At 43.4% G+C, this 19,414-nt stretch overlaps 1 long non-coding RNA gene across 4 annotated transcripts in view; it reads right to left on the minus strand.

The window, feature by feature from the left end:
* LOC129384073 (uncharacterized) overlaps positions 1-19,414 on the minus strand; it is a 43,260-nt gene that overhangs the window by 17,736 nt on the left and 6,110 nt on the right. For 3 of the 4 annotated variants that reach the window (XR_008611831.1, XR_008611829.1, XR_011890013.1), the window contains one exon: positions 12,787-17,976. This is a non-coding gene — a long non-coding RNA (uncharacterized lncRNA). The remainder of the gene's footprint in view (positions 1-12,786; positions 17,977-19,414) is intronic. The other variant, XR_008611830.1, reaches the window with a different exon arrangement.

Genomic DNA, 19,414 nt, shown 5'->3' on the forward strand with positions numbered 1-19,414 from the left:
AACTAAAACAAGAAACAAAAGAAACATGGAGACTGAGCAACAGCTTCGTGGAGGAAGCTATCCACATAAAGGGACCTTTCAGTACCGAATCCACCTTGAGATGTCACAAGAGATCACAAATTATTCAATTTTCAAGCCTGGTTTCTATATACATTAGACAGCTTTGTCACATGACCCAAGTTGTGCAAGGTGTGCTTTAATTTTATAATGGTAGAGGCAAGGAAAATGCAAGAGTTACCACTCAAGGTGTAGGACCTACTATTGCTCTAAAAGAAATAACAACCACTTCCCCTTTTACCACGCGAATGAGCACACATTTCCCCATGTGCAACTGGCCACTTTCGAGACAAATGCAGCAGCAAAGCAAATTCTTCGAAATTGTATGAATGGTTGACTGACATATGGAACCCAGTTTTGTTCAACAAGCAAGATCAATTGATTCCTCCTGATTAACAAATACAGTATTTTCTTCGTGATCATATTTAAATAAAAATTTACTGTAGGCCACAGTTTCCCCACTTTTCTTTAAAAAATCAGCCGCGTCTATACAGTGCTGCAAGCAACACACCTGTTTCTTTTGTTTGTTTGTGCATGCATACATGTGCGTGTTTTGTATTATAAGTCGTGCACAAGGCTAAAACAAATCTACCACAGTATGACGATCGTTACGGTTGCCTGCCTCAACCACCAAAAACTTCAACCAGAATAAACAGCACTAACCGTGCCAACATTTCAGTAATGACAGCAAGCTCGTATGCATTTATGGATAAGGAAGCCCTACTGAGCCAGAAGTGCAGGCAATGTATGGATAAAAAGCTCAAGAGATGATCCTCAAAAAGCCTAATCCTGAAAAAAGACTGTAGTCTAAGAAAACTTCAGTTGCAAGAAGACAAGTAGAAGTATTGTGAATCTACATTTGTATGCCTCATCTGTGTCACTGTAGCATGCACTTGTTACAACTCGTAGTTGTCTCCGTAGTTCTTAGATATCCAAAGTTTGTGCAGTGCGAATAGAATTAACATATAGCAACACAAACAACATACATGGAACTGACTTTCCCACAGCCAGATGTCAGAACCCATGTATGTTGTTTGTGTTTCTATATGTCCTGTCTATTCACACTGCGCCAACTCAGTAGCTGCATTTACATGAATGCAAGAGTTTTTTAGCAAGTCACAGTACTTACTATACAGCAGCGTTTCCATGTGGCGCATTCCCCTTCATCCGGCACAAGCTGAAACCTGTTTGCGGCAATTTTCGTCCAAGAGGTGAGCGAAGGAGTGCAATGTTGATGGACTAGTTGGTTGCTGCATTCTTGATTCATATTACCAGTGCAATAGTAGCAAGAGACAGCAAGAAGACACAGACACCACAAACACTGCATGAAAGTCCCGCAGTTGCAGTGTCTGCATCTTCTCTCTGTCTCCTTTCCACTGTGCTGGTAATATGAATTGCGAAATGAGTGTAGGAGAGCCCACGGTGGCAGCCGTCTATTTCTCTCAATGCGATAATCAGAATTCCCATGCGCTGGGTGAGAAGACTTCCCCGTCTCAAACTACCGTCTCCTGTTAGATCAATCAGATTCGCCTTTCCCGGGGCATTACTGCCATTTACATCAATGCGATGCACTACAAATGTGCAGCAATGTACAACTTATCGCAATCATTTAAATGGCACTAGTATTCAAGGGAAATGCATACCAACTAGCCAGTGAATTTTGTCTCTACAGCCTCATTAAATGAAAAAAAAATGGCCTATTTAGCAAACAAAAGCCTTTCCATTTTCAAGTACAAGGCTACTAGTGAATGGTAACTTCAGCATTAGAGTATCTTAGGATAGTACAGTCATACTTCAATATAACAAACTCGTATACAGAGAATTATCTCATATAATGAAGTAAATAAGTGTTTCTCACCAATGTCAGCATGTAACATGCTCATCTTTGCAGCAGATATTGAGTATAACAAAGGTATTTTCTTCTCAGATGTGGCTTTACTAAAACGAAGCTCGAATGTACAATACATACAGTTGACACCTATTAATTCAATCTTGATGGGATCAACAAAATTAATTTAATTATGTGGCAGCTTTAACTAACGAATTAAAGGCAGGAAAAAACACCCAAACACATTGCCACTTCAATCTGGCAGTATTTGCGTGATTCTGACGTGCCCCTAAATTTCATGAGCACCTACTTCTTATGGGTTTAAAATACAAAACACAGAAATACTTTGAGCTCCTAAACAAAGTAGCACTCTAACACACACAGTTTTTTAGCAAGAGAACAAGAAAATGTAGCATTTCTCTAATTCCGGCAATCGGAGAAGGATGAAACCAGCGAATTTTATCCTCACAGAAGAAAAATTCATTTACAGTTTATGTTCATTGTGATCAATCTCAGATAGCACTTTATCACTGTCTATCAACAACAATATGATGTTGTTCTCCATATGGTCCACGGCATATTGAACATTCTAAAGTTACTCAATGAATCCATAACAGTTGCTAACAGATGGCCCATGTCTCTGTTAACCACTTCGTTAGTTCAACGTACAATGCATTCAACTCTCTGGAACATAGAAAACATATGATGCATCTTTGTTGCTACTAGCTTAGCACGTAAAGTAACATATTTTGAATGAGCTTTTGTAATCAGACTAAAAAGCGCCTGCAGCATGTCACCGCTGCTGCCCTACACACGATCAAATGCAAGAATTTGTTCTGTAGCCTTCTAGTGATGACAATGGCTATGGCTTTGACGAAAGGCTGTTGTAAACATGCCTTCAGTTTCACATCTGACTGTACCACATAGGCAATTTTTTTTATAAATTTTCTTTGAAAAGAAAGTGCGCATTATAATTGGGTAATTATGGTTATCATTGCTTGGAAAATGCCATTTTCACATCAAAATCTCCTTATGGCAAGCCAAAAATAGGCATTTCTGTAGGAGAGATAACACATCTTCAACACATTCAGTGTTTCCTAGTGCTGCCAAGAAAGATGATGCAGTCATGGGGGTCACAATCGGGATCACCATTTCAACAAGGCACTTTTATGCCGACCAGTCAAGCTTGAATTATTCCGGTGAGCACCAATTTCTAAATCAAAATAACAAACGTTTTGGCCCATAGAAATGTACGAGCTCTAGCCACAAACTTTGGCTGGAAAGAATTGAAAGAGCATGAACAGTCTGTCATCATTAAACTGAAGTTTTTATTCGAAAACAAGCACAAATGTGTGTTGGAATTTTATCCACAGGCTAGGCACACATTATTTTGCAACCACTCAATTTTTAAGAACAAATAAATTACAAAACCATGAGTACCACCAACGCATTTTCCTTTTCTTTCCCCCTAGGCATGTCACATCAACACGACTAACAAACAATGCCTTTCATCAACATCCGTTGTATGTAAACAAAATGCATGCAACATGAATATTGGCACCAGAGTTCACATATGCATGATGACAGAAAAAAAAGAATAGAAGGCATTCCTTTTCATAGCTGAACAGTTTCAGACACAGCATTCAATTTTACACTCCTTACCAGCTTTACCAGTTGTCATAAGTGGTAAAAAGCAGCTTTTCCTGCGTGAAATTTTTGTGGGGCTAGTACTTCCAGTGTTCCAAACACATTGTAGTGATGTTTGTAAATACTCAAATACTGTCAGCTGGTCATTGTAGTTAAGGTCTGCAAAACAGAGAAGCTAAGATAATTATATGCTTAAAAGGCTACTCGATGAAGCACAATGCTTCTGAAACAGCTGTTACTCCTTTCAGAATTTGCAGCTGCGATATTCTTGTGGGAGGTGAGAGCCAAAGAACATTACCACTGGCTGCTCAACAGAAGGTCATGACAAAGGTTACCAAGTTATCTAACATCCAGATCAAAAGCACTATTCAAATATGATAACCTCCTGCCTTTGAGCTTAGCAAGTAGTACAGTGCTTCAGTTAAACCTCGACATAACGAAATCAGTAAAATCGGTAAAATCTGCAGTTTACTTCATTCTACTATCCAAATATAACTATATCGAAATTAAGACCTTTTCTGCAAGCGACTACAGTCGCCAAACGATTTTTCTTACACGGAAGAGGCCACAAAATTTTTCCAAGTCATTGGACAATCAAAAAAAGATCTAACTTAAATGACAAAACTTTCTTTTAATTTGACAGTCTATGACCAAATATACGGTTTTATGTCGCGTCTATGATATTGTCACATTGCCGTCCGATGTGTAATACAAAATCGTAGTGTAATACAAATATCGCAGTACAAAACACCGCCATTTGTTCACAGTGAACCGTGATGGAAACAAAAAGTGTGCCAACATCAGGCAAAGCTTTACAAGTGCTGGTGGAGTAGGAAGCGACACGCTGCAGGCAGCATCTTTGGTTCTTCACGTGCTCACACTAAGGAGTTCTCCCGGCAGCATCATCCAGCACTCCATGGAACACAGCTGTGTGCTTGCGTGTTTTCCCTGAGAGTGGACAACCCTGTGCATCAGTCCTGCCTTTTAGCTAACCCTCACAGCAATGCATATGTTATGTGCTGTTAGGGCCTCTGCTCTGGCCCATCTCATCTCCGATGCAGCACCAACCGGTTTCAGGAAACGTGCTCCCCTACGGATGACCCTCTGTTTTCCGCAGGGTACAAGAACAATTGCTCTTCTCATTGTGCCCCAGTTCGGCTCCTGCCTCCGACGGTGCTCGATGCAATAAACAATCTTTCACCCGTTCCAGGCTGCCTATGACTTTTGCGCTAACACAAGTTACACAAATGTCTATGCGCCAATGACACTCACAGAGATAACAGTATCCTATAATTCAAATTCCAGCTTTCTTTCTGAACTTGCATGTCATGTCATGGCAAGACATAAGACCCACGAAATCTTCATCGTTCTTACCTCCCTCTCCCATCACTCCTGCCTACAGTCCCATAGCCACAGGGGTAAAGAAATAACCTGCTGAATAAATTTTCTATTCCTTGCACCAGAGTAATGGCAGCATCGTACATATTACTGCCTTTGCCATAGTAAAGCATGGCAGAATGTGTTAAGCCTGTGCTATGATGACCGAAACTTTGAGCATCAGTCAGCAAAATCTGTGCGAGTGTAAATCATTCTCTACAGCTTGCTTACTGGTGAAAAGAAATACCCTGGCATACCAAGGAAAGTTATCATGGTTGTTTTAAACACACACATACACACATTTGAAGTTGAGGTTGCCAAAATGTCATCTAAATTTAACCTGGTACAAAATAATCGCAAAGGAAATAGGATCTGACACTGGGCGAAGTTAAGACCCGATTAAGAACTTGACATTTTGGCTCCAACATGGGGGCCTTGTTTGCAAGGCTTCAGTGTGAAGGCCATAGTGTAAACTTTTTAATCCTTTTTCCACACACACATACACACACACAATATTCATCTATGTACATACGGTTAATAGTTTTGACCGTCCTTTTGTTTTTCCTTCAATGGAACTACCTGAAGCATCATTGCATTTTGATCACATCGTGTTATCCTCATCTATATTCAATATTACACAATGGGAATGCATGTTTAATGTTCTGTACAGTGGGCTATTAGGGACACCGTGGCCATGCTCTCTCGATTGGTTTTGACCACTTGGGTTTCCTTATTGTGTACCCAAAGAGTGATACACTGGCATTCTTACTTTCTGCCACTATCAGAAGTTGGCTGCCATAGCTGGGACTCGTACCCATGACCTCATGGTCAGCAGCGGAGCACCATATCCACTGAGCCGCAGTAATGAATAACGAGCAAATGGGAATGGCTTTTATTTATATACTTTGTTTCTTACATATCAGGCTATGGATGCTAGAGAGACTTCTTTCACAGCTCACATTGGCAGCAAGAAATTGTACATTACATGTGGAACGATCACATAGAACCAACAAACAATGAAACCAAGGAAGTCAGAGAGTAAGTTACTTGTTTTTTATTGAAATGTAGAAATGATAAGGTAAAGGTAAATGAACGTGGACAGGAGAACTGGCTTTAGGTGGGGTCCAAACTCATGTCCTCACAAAACGCATGTGATGCTCTTACCAATCGAGCTACCGCAGCACCATTTCCCCCTTCCACTTCCTTAGGTATTGTATGTGTACTAGATCTAGGCCTGGGAGAATTAGCCAGTGTAACAACTCATGGCCAAGGCGGATGATGTAGAACATTCTTGCTACTGCAGGTCTTGCGCAGTACGTGAACTCAGGAGAAGGCAAGTGGCCAATAAACGCTTGTATATGCCACCAAAAGGCTCTTTTGTTCCCCTACTCGTTCAGTACATAGCAAGGGTGTAGACTCCAGCAGCTTTCATGCCTTCAGGCCTATACATTTGTTATCTAGCACACATACAATAGCCAAGAATGTAAATGTGGGAACAGACACTGCTGTAGCTCAATTGGTAGAGCAATGCATGCACAATGTAGAGGGCGTGGATTCAGCTCCCACCAGGAGCAAGTTCTTCTTTTTGGTCAGATTTCATTTTTCTTCACTTTATCATTTCTACAGTTCAATTTAAAAACAAGTAATCTATCTTATACTTTCCATGATTTAATTGCCTGTTGGCTTCATACAACTCTAACAAAAATTGGGCCCCTCGGTTCCCCGTCTTCTCGTTCACCAAATACCAAAGAGAGATAAAGGCATGTGTCATGTATTTTCATATAACATAAAGCCTCACATTTTTATGTTTAATTATTAAACAGATGCCGTTGCAGATCAGCGCTTGATATCACCGGGTGATCAGAGTGACACCTCTCTGCAACCAATGGCCACAGCGCACCACATGCACTCATTGTCAAAACATGCTGCATCGCATACTGGAAGCAAAAAGATGCGCAAATAATGTGCAATTTGAGGTGAACTGACATCCTCAACTTGCAGTTATATTATGTGAAGTAGTTATTCCATACAAAGCATCACTGATGAAAAACAACTGCCCTGCAAAATATGCGGAGTGAGACTTCTATGACTTCTGTGTAGCTTGCACAGTGTTTCCTGCTAAGTATAAAGTATAGTAACACTATAGTATAGTAAAAATATAGACTTGTGTTCTCTCTTCTGGAGGAGTTACTAGTCAGCCTGTGTCAGAGCGGGAAGTAACTCTATTGCAAACCAGCTCCTCGTCAACTAGACGGCACCAGCATATAGTCGGAACTAGCATTTGCAATTGCAAGCAGCACCGAATGGCCCACAACTAGAAACCAGCGCTGCCGGGAAGACTTTTCCATAAAGGTGGCAAAGGATCACATGCCTACAAACTAATATGCAGAGTGTAAAAACGCTGCCAATCAATCTGCTTATGGCTCTGCACTCTATGTCGATTATGTTTCAAGAAGGCGAAATTCATATATATAATATAGTTAATGACTGTACCAGGACTCTCAATAAAGTTACACAACATAAGTGACAGTGCAGCAAAAACAAGAAGGAAAAGCTACAATGCAAAGAACATGAACACATTAACAGACAAATGAATAAAAGTAACAATGCACCATTACAATAATACCACAGATCACGGAAGCATGAGACTGTACAGCATTTAACAAGCAATCTTTTAGAGAGTTTGTGAATACTGTTAATGAAGAAATTGTCTGCCCCTCCTGTTAACTCTGGAGATGGGCGATACGTGGCCAGGAAGCAGTTAATAAAGAGTCCCTTTCTTGTCCGTGCTGTGTATGGTTGCTCTACCTTGGTGTGCACACTATGCTACACGAAATATGGTGTCAGAACTGTAGCCCTTCGGACCAAACACTCAAGGGTGACCACCTGCCATCACCTGAGTGGCTTGTATTGTCAGATAGAGCAGTGGAGAACTGGAAGAAGTTCCACCAGCCTATCGAACCCTACTTCAATGTTGCCACGCCAAACAAAGAACAAAAGTAAGCACAGAAGGCTGCCATTCTTCAAGAGGCAAGAGTCAAGTGACGTTTTAACACCTTCCCACGATCAGCAGAGCAATGAGAGGACAGTAATGCCCTCGTTAAGGCTTTCGAAGAGTACTGCATGCCAGGGTACAATGAGATCTTCGAACGGTATGTACTGCGCTCTTGGCAACAACAAGGTGATGTACCATTCGAACAGTTTTTGCGTGACATACAACTGAAAGCAATTGTGTAATTTTGGCTAAGGGACTCCATGGTCAGAGATCAGATAGTGTGGGGATTTGCAGGCAAGAAATTATGTGCTGTCTGCTGCATGAGGAGGACCTGACTCTGGAATCGGCAGTCAAGTTCTGCAAAGCAGTGGAATTGGCGGCCACTCAGAACCACTCCCTAGAAAGGGAAGTGAAAGTGCAGAGTTGAAAAAATTACAAACGCTGCTGGACAATCTCATGCTAGCGGGCACCGTCGAAGCTGCAGCTACTCTGGCAAGAGCCATGAATCGAGACAGTGCCCAGCTTGGGAGAAAACATGCACACTCTGTAATAAAAGGAATCACTTTGCATCTTGCTGCAGGAGCAGGAGGGACATGCATGAGGTAGGTGTCGCTACAATGGCAAAGGAATTGGACCAGATCTCGCACACTTCAGATGAGAATTTCCAAACCCTGGCACTGCAAATCGGCAACATTACGAGAGGGCAGGGCTGGACTGTGATGCTGAGCACACAACAAAAATGAAAGTCGACACCGGGGCACAGGTGAATGACCTTCGCAAGATGCGCATCCAGAGCAGCTTATAGCTGTCAAGCACAGAACTCACAAGCTAAGAAATGAATAAGATACTCGATGTCAGCACTATCACCTTGCCAATACGAATAGGAGACACACAAGAAGACGTGCAAATCTTCGTCATGAAGAAAGGTAAACAAGCCTTGCTCAGGTTGGAGTCGTCCAAGTGCTTCGGGTTGACTGCACAGGTACACGGTGTGGCTTCAACCGGTGACCGACTTTGTGGCAAAGTTTCCAGAACTGTTCAAGGTACTAGGTTGCATCTAGAGACCGTACAGTCTCGCAATGAAGGATGACACCTAGCCCACCATTATGCAACCAAGAAAAGTGCCGCATGAACTTCGGCACCCACTTCAGAAAGAGCTGGCCTGAATGGACATCGACAGATTCGGAAGGAGAATGTAAGAAGCTTCAAACAGGGCGATCTCTCTTGTAAGTGTTAGACAAAAAGATGGTCATCTGCAGCTGTGTGTGGACCCGCAGTACATTGACTGAAGCCTCAAGTGGGAGCACTACGAGCTGCCGTGCCATAAAAAAAACAGAGGCAGTGTTCAGCAAGCTTGAAGCAAATTGTGGATTTTACCAGATCCCACAAGACGAGGAAACATCCAAGATGTACACCTTCAGCACACCATTCGAAAGGTAGTGGTTCTTGCGGATTCCATTCGGAATTAGGTCAGCACCCAAAGTCTTTCAGAAGGCGATGAATGAGCTTTTCAAAAGCCTGCCAGGTATGCGCGTCTATGTGGATGACATTCCAGTCGGGAACTCATCGAACAAACAGCACACCGAACGCCTATGCACAGCGCTGACTGCAGCGAGAAAGGTGGGACTGACACTAAACAAAGAGAAATACATCTTCACCACAAGAAAGAATCTCGGGGCACTCAATTAGCAAAGATGGGATAAAGCCCGATGCAGGTCTAATCGAATACATTGCTAACATGCCATGGCCATCATGTAAGCAAGAAGTCCAAAAGTTCTTAGGTGTCGCGAACTACTATGGCCAATTCATACCCCATCTCTCAAGAACTGATGCCCTAAGGTCCTTGATGAAGAACAACAGTGCGATTGTGTGGGAAGCTAATCGTGACAAGGAATGGAAGAAGCTATTCAAGCTTTGACATCAGCTCCTGTGCTTGCAATTTTTGACCCATCGAAGTAAACGAAACTGTCAGCTGATGTGTCAAGCTTTCCTGTAGATGCTGCACCGTTTCAGCTTCACGGTTGAGATTGGTGCCCAGTGGCTTATACTCAAGTGCTGAAACAAGACATGCATAAATCTAAAAGGAGGTCCTGGCATGTCAGCGCTTTAGGGAGTTTGTTGTCGGGTTGCTTGTGATTGTCGAAACGGACCACCAGCCTTTGCTTGCCATTTCAAAGAATAATTTTACACTAAAGCCCTTTGACATCACGACAAAGTATGTTCCTTGGAGGCAGCTGCTTCTGGCAGACACGCTATCAAGGATCCAAGGGACTCAACCTTGCAGACCAGAGGGTGAACAAGATGTGGCTATCCATGTGACCAGCGTACTGGCCAGCATAGTAAGAACATGAAAACTGAACTGGCTTCCGCCACTCAAGATAATTCATACCTCAGCCAAGTAGCGGAGTCCCTCCAGGAAGGACGTCCGGTCTTGCGAGAACTTGCACCGTTCTCATCAGAACTGTCATATGTTGACAGTACAGCATGGTGGTAATCCCAATGAGTCATTGAAAGGGCGTGCTATGGTATCTACATGAAGGCCATTTAGGACTCAACAAATGTAAGGCTAGAGCACGCCTTCTAATGTATTATTGCCCTTTGATGAACTCTGATATAACGTCACTTGTTGGCCAATGTGCTACGTACCATCAGTTTGCCTAACGACAACCTCCAGAGCCTTCGCTGTCGAAGCGTGGTGCCAGCGTAGCCATGGCAGCAAATCGGCAGTGACCTGTTTGAATACAGGGGCAAGTGTTACTTGGTCGCCTATTGAACATACTCCAATTACTCAGAAGTGGAACATTTGCCTCAGATAGCCTCATAGTGGACAAGCTAGTGGTAATGCTTGCTCACCACAGTATACCCATGGAGGTCTGCACAGGTGGGGGACCCCAGTTCACATCTCGTGAATTGAAACAGTTTGCTGCTATATGCGACTTCACTCATACCATCTCTAGGCCAAAACTCCCCAGGGAAACTGGGCTAGCAGAAAAAGGAGTTCAAGTCGTGAAATGCCTCCTGAAAAAAAAAATGGCGCAAGTTGGCAAGGACTTCTGGGTGGCTCCTCTCAATTACCGTGTGTCGCCCCTGGTGGATGGATGTTCCCTGAGCCAACTCCTCATAGGAGGGTCGTTCAGGGGAAGACTTCCATACTTCTCAGCAAACTCAACGCAGTTGGCCAAGAAGCACACAAAACCTTAACAAAGGTCAGTCCCTCACACCATTCTCCCAAGGGAACTTTGTTAGAATATGAAACAACAGGGTATGGCACCCATGGGCCAAGGTTGAGAGCTGCATTGGTCCTCAATCATACATTGTGTGCATCAAAGAAGGCCAGTGCTACCAAAGAAACTGCCAGCATCTCATGAAGACCTCCGAACCCTTTGAGCCATGCGCGGCCTTCATGGTGAATGCAGGCCACGAAGCCTTACCAGCAATCCTGTAGCCTATTGAGTTCACCTGCGAGTCTACATCCCCCACCAGATGCAGCAACAGGCAGTTGAGCTGCACCAGCGTCATTTAGGGTACATCACCCACCAAAGGACATTTCTGTAGTGACTGACCAGCAGCAGTTATTACCACACCATGCGCCACAGGAAGCTGACCCACTTCCTCAAAGGACCAAAAGGCCACACAGGGCCCGGCACACTTTGCAGACTATGTGACCTAAAGAGAAAGGAGGATGTACCAGCTGGGGGTCCACTGGACATAGAACGGCGGTCTGCCCCTCCTGGCAACCATGAGGGTGAAGCGAGTGCTGGGAAGAGGTTAATAAAGAGTCGCTCACTTGCCCATGCTGTGTGTAGTTGCTCTAGCTCGCATGCTACGCTAGACTAAACAGTGCCTATATTGATCAAGGTATTGCTGCACAATCTGGTCAATACGAAGGCTGATGTAGGTTTGGCATATTTAGCAAGAGCTTTAAAGGGACACTAAAGGGCAAAATGTGAGCTGTGTTATCAACTTACCCTTCAATGACACCGAAAAAAGCCACTCTTATCATGGACTTAGTATGCAAGAAAAGACACACAAACAAAACACAGGTAGCAACAGCCCCTTGATTTTCCTGCACCAGCTTGCCGTGATGTCATAGATTTTGACATCTTCTGCTTGTGCCAAGGTAATGTTCTATCAGCAGAAATGTACTGCAATGTACTGTACAAAAAAAGCAAGACTGAACTTTGCAAGTTTCAAGAAATTTACAGAGCCACATTGGCCCAAGTATGCTATAATACTTGAAGATCCATGATCTTGCATTGACGATTCAGCACCAAGGTCTTGGCACAAAATTTTAAAAAAGCGGAGCTATGACCTTCATTTTCTTTTCTAACGCAACCTATTACTCTGAAATCAAAGAATATAAAGCTTAGAAAGAATACTTTATCTGTTTAAACTGATTTAGTGTTCCTCTTTAGTATCCTTTGGAAATAACAACAATTTCTTAGCCGTATTCAGCAAACAAAAAAAATTAGAATTGAGACTTGAAATGAATGCTCCGTATTTTTCCTTGCCAGCTGGAGCACCCCATGCAGTCCTAAAATTCCAAAAGAGCCATCATCACCTGAGCCACAAGCTCTTTGGGATGAAGGAGAAACTGAACACTTCTCCTCCTAAAGAGCATTTAACTTGTGCATTAGGTACATGTGCTGTCTCAGCAGAGCTCTGCGCGAGGAAGCGTAGGTACAGTGGTTGCACTGGTATGGCCTTTCGCCAGTATGTTTCCTCATGTGAACCTCTATGTTCGCCCTGTCATGCGCCGAGTACGAGCAGACGGGACAGTTGAATTTTTTCTTCTCACCGGTGTGCACAGACATGTGGCGCGTACAATGGCTGCGCCGCGAAAATGCAGCTGGGCACAGGGAACACTGGAACGGCTTCTCACCCGTGTGCGTTCGCATGTGCTCGGCCAACTGCGATGTGTAAGCCGCATTGTACGGACACAGCCAGCAACAGAGTCGCCCATGCCTGGCTTGAGACGTCTCCTCGATGGCTTTGGATGTCGAGACACTCGCGAAAGTGAGGAGCTCTGACTGTCCGACTTCACTTGCTTCTGTTCCCTCGTCACCGCTGTCATTGCTTGAGGACTGGGAGGAAGCCGCTTTGCTGCCCACGGGGCTCCATTCTTCCAGGACTACTGCTGCAGTAAGTTAAACATGCCCCGTCACTTTCCCAAACATACATTTTTTGGGGGTGTGCAGATGCTTAGGAAGACGGCAAAGAAAGAATCGCAGCTCTGCCAGTAGTACGTACTCTTCAGTCAAAGTGCACAAATTTCTTTTTGCCAGTTTCATTCAGTGATGGTAAAAGAAAAAAAAAATATCCTTCACAGATGCAGGCCAACCTGACAACTGTTACATCAAAGACAGCGAAGCTGTATAAGCAAGTTCTCACACCCTTCAGAAGTACTACACTTGCTGGCTCAAGGAACAGTTGCTGCTGTATTCAAGCACGGTCGTTGCTGTATTGCAGTACTGCAGCACCAGGTTTCACCAGCGCAGCCACACAAAATCCTAGCTGATCCCCAACATGGAGCCAGTATAATACAACAAGATAAAAAAAAAATTGCGGATTACTGGTTAAAAAGACAGCACGCATAGGTTGTTTATATGAATGAGATATACACAAGGTAACTTTTATTCTATAATCAGTGATCATTATATTTATGAAAGCAGATTCAGGGTTGTGACACACGTTTCATTAAACTTATATCTAATATCAACCATGCTGTTGCACACCGGCCTTTGCTGCATGAAAACCGTTGTGGAACTCCCCTTGCCAGCTTCACTGTAAGGAACACAGAGTCGGCTTCAGCTGAATTAAACTCCTTGCATTCCCAGTGTTCCTCCATTTCACTTTGATGCGCCATGTGTGATTGGATGTTTGATGTGTCACGTTCAGTTAGCAAGGCCAAAAAAAATTCATTTTTTTTCTTTTAACATTTGCAGCCAATAATTAACTGGTGTGTTTGCTTCAAGTGGGTAATTCAATTAATATGTGCGATGCGACTGACCCACAGTAAAACCTACAAACCAAATGTCTGCTTGTCTTTGTTTTACTTCATACCGTAGCAAGACAGATGTAGTTCGACTTTGTCTGCTTGTTCCCATGTCGTGCAGTCGTGTTCACACAGGGAGCAAATTTATGTAATTTTCTACCGTATTCCAGCATGCGATTATGCTCTGTGATCCGATTGCGTCTGCCTCAGTATTAATGCAGCGCTGACTCATACGGCTAGTTAGGTGTTCTCATGCACAGTGCACAAAATCATGCAGAAACGAGACAAACACACCAGCTCGCGCGAGAGACCATCAGCTGAAGTGTGCCGCACAGCAAGAAAGTGAAAGAGAAAAAAAAGGAAGGCAGAGCCCGTGACGTATGCGTGAAACGATACGCCCTTAGCTCCCATATGGGAGAACACAGGGACGGAATTTCACTTGCTGAGGCTAGACAGGGGCAAGTGGAGAGAGCATTATCTTGGCGGTGACGCTCACCTCCTGAAATCATCGGTTCGCGGCACTGAAATATTTATATCTCGGTTATTAATGACCCAATTCGAAAATTTATTGCGATAGAACGCTTCCTAGAGGACACGTAACAACTTCCAGCATATAACCAAAATTTGCTATGTGACCTGGTGAGGGGCCCTTTAATATGTGTCGCACAGTGGCCTAAGGTTGCACAGTTTCCTAAAGTCAGTGTCACCGCACAGTTTTTAGTCAGTTTTGCCACAATACAGTCCTGTTCACAGAAAATCATGCAAACGCAATTTAAGGCCCAATTTTTTAGGGGGGGAGGAAGGAATGCACACTTTAGAATTTGGTAAAAACAGTAATCTGAATTGTGAGATATCTTCATTGCTTGGAAATCTTCCTAGGGCAGGCCAAATAAAGGCATTCTACGCATTCAATGTCCCCTATGCTCTGCCGAGGAGGACGCTGCCAGTAAAGTTATCACTATGGGGTCACCACAGAGGTCAAGTGCGTGCATGCTGATTGATCAAGTTTGAAATATCCAGCGAAGGGCAAGTTTAGCATCGAAATAATGAATGTTTGGGCCCATATAAATGCACAGGCACCAGCCAGGACATGCAGCCGGGATCGAACTGACCGAAAAATCTAGATAACCAGAGTCAAATTAACAGACGCATTCGGTATGTGTGCAAAGACATAAAAAGAGAAAGCAGGTAAGGCATAATTAAACAACTCTAAAAGCAGTCAACAAGTTACAAAACAAAGCACTAAACATTCACCAAAACAATGCACACCTGCAAAATCTGCACAAGAGAACTTGTGAAAAGAAAGAAATATATATATAAAACACTGAATATAGGTGGGGTTACAATACAGCAAAACTGAAGGATGTCTGCACGACTTTGAGCAGCTAAACACTACACAGAACAAGCCGCAAAAGTTAAACAAAACTGTGATAATATTCAGCGCATGACCACAACTGACCACTCAGCTTTTCTGCCACTGCTATGAGCAAGACGACATGCCATCTGGTGGCAGGTCACAAATATAATGGCAGTGCAAACAGTGGGTGGCGTGACGAGAGATTGCGGCAGTGGGAAGAGCTGGCGTCGTGGCACTGCTATCTTCTTCACAACACGATGTTCTGCGGGATGTGGAGAGGGCAGCCGGCAAAGAGGGTTTCACATGGTGGGCAGTCGGTGTTGCAGAAAAGTGGTATAAATGCAGCATTTACAGCCTTTTGTTGTAAAATGAGATGTTCAGATGAGAAACTGCGCTAAGCCACTGCGCTGCAAGCCTAGTGAGCACTGTGAGCACTGCAGACTACTCACGCTTTTACTTCCAATATGTAAAAGTAATTAAACAAACTCTGATACAATTCTGCTTTCCAAACTGAGCAAATGAGTTGACAGAAACAGCAAAAGCAATGTATTGCCGCATACACCTTGTCCTAAAGACACAATATGCACTATTACACTTGGGTAACTGTGCTAGACGTACTCGCAATATCAATGTACACGTGCCTCTTGGACGTTGTGGTTACATTAGAAAGACAGGTCCATCCTACCAGCCTGTGTAGATTACTGCAGCCTGTTCTTGAACCTGTGTGGTTACCCCAGTGAAATCTAGAATGCACGATCACCCCCTATTAACAAGAAACAGCATGATGGCCATGCCATTCGACTTGACATCTGCTGACCACACCTCTAGATATCATCGCCCCGAGTTGTAGTTTGACTTAAATAGCCCAAGTCCACCCAGTAGTTCTTCTTGAAGTGGGTTGCTTGCCTGCAAGCCTGCTGGCATCCACTTATTACTACCACATGACATCTGGTGGAGATACAGGGTCACGTGTGACGACATAAGAGTGGTGAGAAGTAATATCAGGTTTAATCTCACAAAATGTTTGTGGCAATTCTACAGCTTGTCTAAAATGTGCATGGCAATTACAGCTTGAAATTGAGTTCATCACAACTAAATGATCGGAACAACAGCCTGATTCTGCTTAGTTAAACAGAGCTTGTAAAGGTGATGGAGGAACCAAGATATCTCAATTTAACTATTCCACATGTGAAAGATCAAGATATTCAGCAAGGCCCACATGGTGAAGGTTTAACGCCCTTTCCAAGTACTTTCAAAATGAACTTCCTGCAGTACATCTATGTTTACCAGGATGGGCATCTGAAAAAGAAAAATAAGTGATGTCAAGCCACGCAGATTCACAAGTCAACTTATAGAACATTTCTGCATTATTGATGCTATCTAAACGGGTGTGATAAATGCAAAGATGTTTCTAAACACAGTCAAACCTTGCTGTAATGAAGTGGCATCCAACACAAGAACATCTTCATAATATCCTATATTCGTTATAAACTTACACTTATTACATACTGGATATAGGCAATAAGCATTTTAGATATGCTTCACTATAACTGTTGAGTTGTTCTGTGTTCATTATATTGAGGTTTGAGTGTATAGCTCTGAAGCACTCCACCTTGAGGAAGAAGAGAGCACCGGTCCCCCTCCCCTAAAGCCCCTGCATCTACGCGCCACCGCCGCTTTCTTAAGTAGCAACAACCTTTGTTGTGCGCCGCCTTTTCCCCTCACACCAAATCCGGTTCCGGTATTTCCGGTTCCCGCATTTCCGGTTTAAAAATTTCCGGTTCCAGCGTTTCCGCTTTCTGGAGTTGCGCTGCGGGAATTTCCGCTTTGACTGCTGTTAGACGATGGTGAGACGCCCGCGCGTGCTTAGCAGAGCTGTGGCAGTCACAATAAGAAGAATGCAAAGTGTACAAGCTGTTGTATTCCGCTGAAGTAGTAGTTTGCGGTAGCTGTTGTCCAAATGCACGAAAAACGGCAGTGGTCTCCAAGCGCCCAGGCACTACATTCCACTGTACGTTGTCGCTCGTGCCACAACCCGTCACAGGTTGACGCGAAGCAGCGAACACGAGCAGATCGCTGGTTACAGTAGGCGGTGGTTCTTGGATGGAATCGCATTCACAGTTTCAACCGCAGCTCGTGCAATTAAAGCCTCTCCAGCGGCGCGAAAGTAAACAATGCTAAAAAAACAAAGTGTCACTTCCACTCGGAACAGGAAGCTGCAGCTACGTAAGTTCCGCTTGACGCCGGAAGCTAATGGGGTGAGTGGGAGAGGAGCGCAGGTCGGCGGAACTTAACCTGGTTGGCGGAAACGTGTATGGAGCGGCTTTACCCTCCCCCATAGAGCACCCCTTTTCTGCAGCAAGGCTTCGCCTATTAAATGCAGAAATAAAGACATTTAAAAGATAATAATAAATAACTTGTCTTAGAAAAATGCTCACAATCAAATAACACTCAACGAAATCTTTAGGCATAGTGAACAAAAACAAGAATCAGTAAAACATGCTTGTGTTGTTCAGGTCCTTCTCGCTTCTGTGTTTGAATTATTGTGCTATAGTTTAATCATTACTGCACATTGACTCTCAGTTTTCAGTCTCGATAAACACATGAAAGTTACCGAAAAATAAAATTGACACTTACTTGAGGATCACAATGCATACAAGAACAGATGTCACCAATACAAGAGCTTATGAAAATGAGGAAACACTTGTCCACTGCATCAACTTCAGCATTATCATGGAAAAAAAAAAACAGCACAAAAGACAAGACAAGTGAGAATTCACAGACGAAGCGCTGACTACAAACTAATGGGTTTATCACGCTGAATGCAATATATACACAAGGAAAGCAACAGAACAAGCCCTAAGATGATGTCGAACATTTGAGCACAAAAATTCAACAAATATGAAAGGGAGACCATACGACACGAATGCTTGTGCCTTGCAGTCTCCCTTATGTTCGTGCTTAGTTTCCACGCCAAAAAGTTCAACATGAACACCAACTTGCTCAGTTTACCCTACTTCTGACTTTTGCTGTGCTGCCTTCCTCACTATTTCCATGAACGTGTTGTTTACACAGACAAACTTTGTCTTTAAGTAGAAAACAAGGTCAATCTCACAACGCCAAGCATAAGTGCATGTGGTGCCTGCTAGTGTCACAGCGCTGGGGGGTTCTTGATGCTTTCAGGTTGAATTCTGGCTCAAGGCAACCTTCAGTGCAACACTAAGCACAGCCACTATTAGGGCTTTACTGGTGGACTAGATATTTTGACTGTACTTTGGTGAATGCGGCAGTGCAATGACTTTGAAGAGTAATTTCTTTGTGCTTTAACGTATGAAAGTGCAAACAGAGAAGACAGTGGCAAAAGTACCATAGTTAGCGTTATAAGCCAAGTGAAATGCTGGGCTGGTTGGTTGTGCACATTACAAAAACCTTAGCAATGGACCAGAACAGGTACGCCAGAAGGGGTACACATTAAGCCTGGTGTGTATGTATATCCCATTTCTGACCAATGCAAAAATTTTCATAACAGCATTATCGAGACACCCAGTTTGTTTACCACTGTATGCAAAGGCGTCTTTTAACGCCTGTCTCCGCTGTACCTAACTGTTTATCATCCCCTAACATCCCCCAACCCTTGACTTACACATCAGATCGGCAGAGCAGATTTGTCACGAAAGAAAACATCAGAAAATAAATCACACTTTGCCTCTCCAACTACACTTCTCATTCACTTGACTAAGGTTTGCCACTACTGTCGTTCTTGATGACAGTGGTAGCCATAAGTTGGCAAACTTGCAAGTCAACTCAATCAGACACAAACAAGTCTGAGCAAGCTCAGCTGAGTAGAATTTTGGCAAATCTCAGTTCAAGTGAGCACTCAGCAAAAAAATACATTTTGTCAGTGAGTCTGAGTGAGTTCCGTTTGTTTTGCCAATGTGTCCCACATCTGGCAATACCCAACTTGCTCAACACGCTGCCCAAAACTCCCATCGTATTCCTATGAAGGTTCAACTGGATATTTGTCAGCACTCAAACAGCAAAGCTTTAACTCCCCCAGTGAGCATCAAAAACATCACTTTGCACGAATTTGATACTTTTTACAATGAACGTAAAGCGTTTAAACTCTAAAGTTCCTTTGCCTTGTCCCATTAACGATGC

This window comes from Dermacentor andersoni, chromosome 9 (assembly GCF_023375885.2).
Source record: "Dermacentor andersoni chromosome 9, qqDerAnde1_hic_scaffold, whole genome shotgun sequence".
NCBI classification, from domain to species: domain Eukaryota; kingdom Metazoa; phylum Arthropoda; class Arachnida; order Ixodida; family Ixodidae; genus Dermacentor; species Dermacentor andersoni.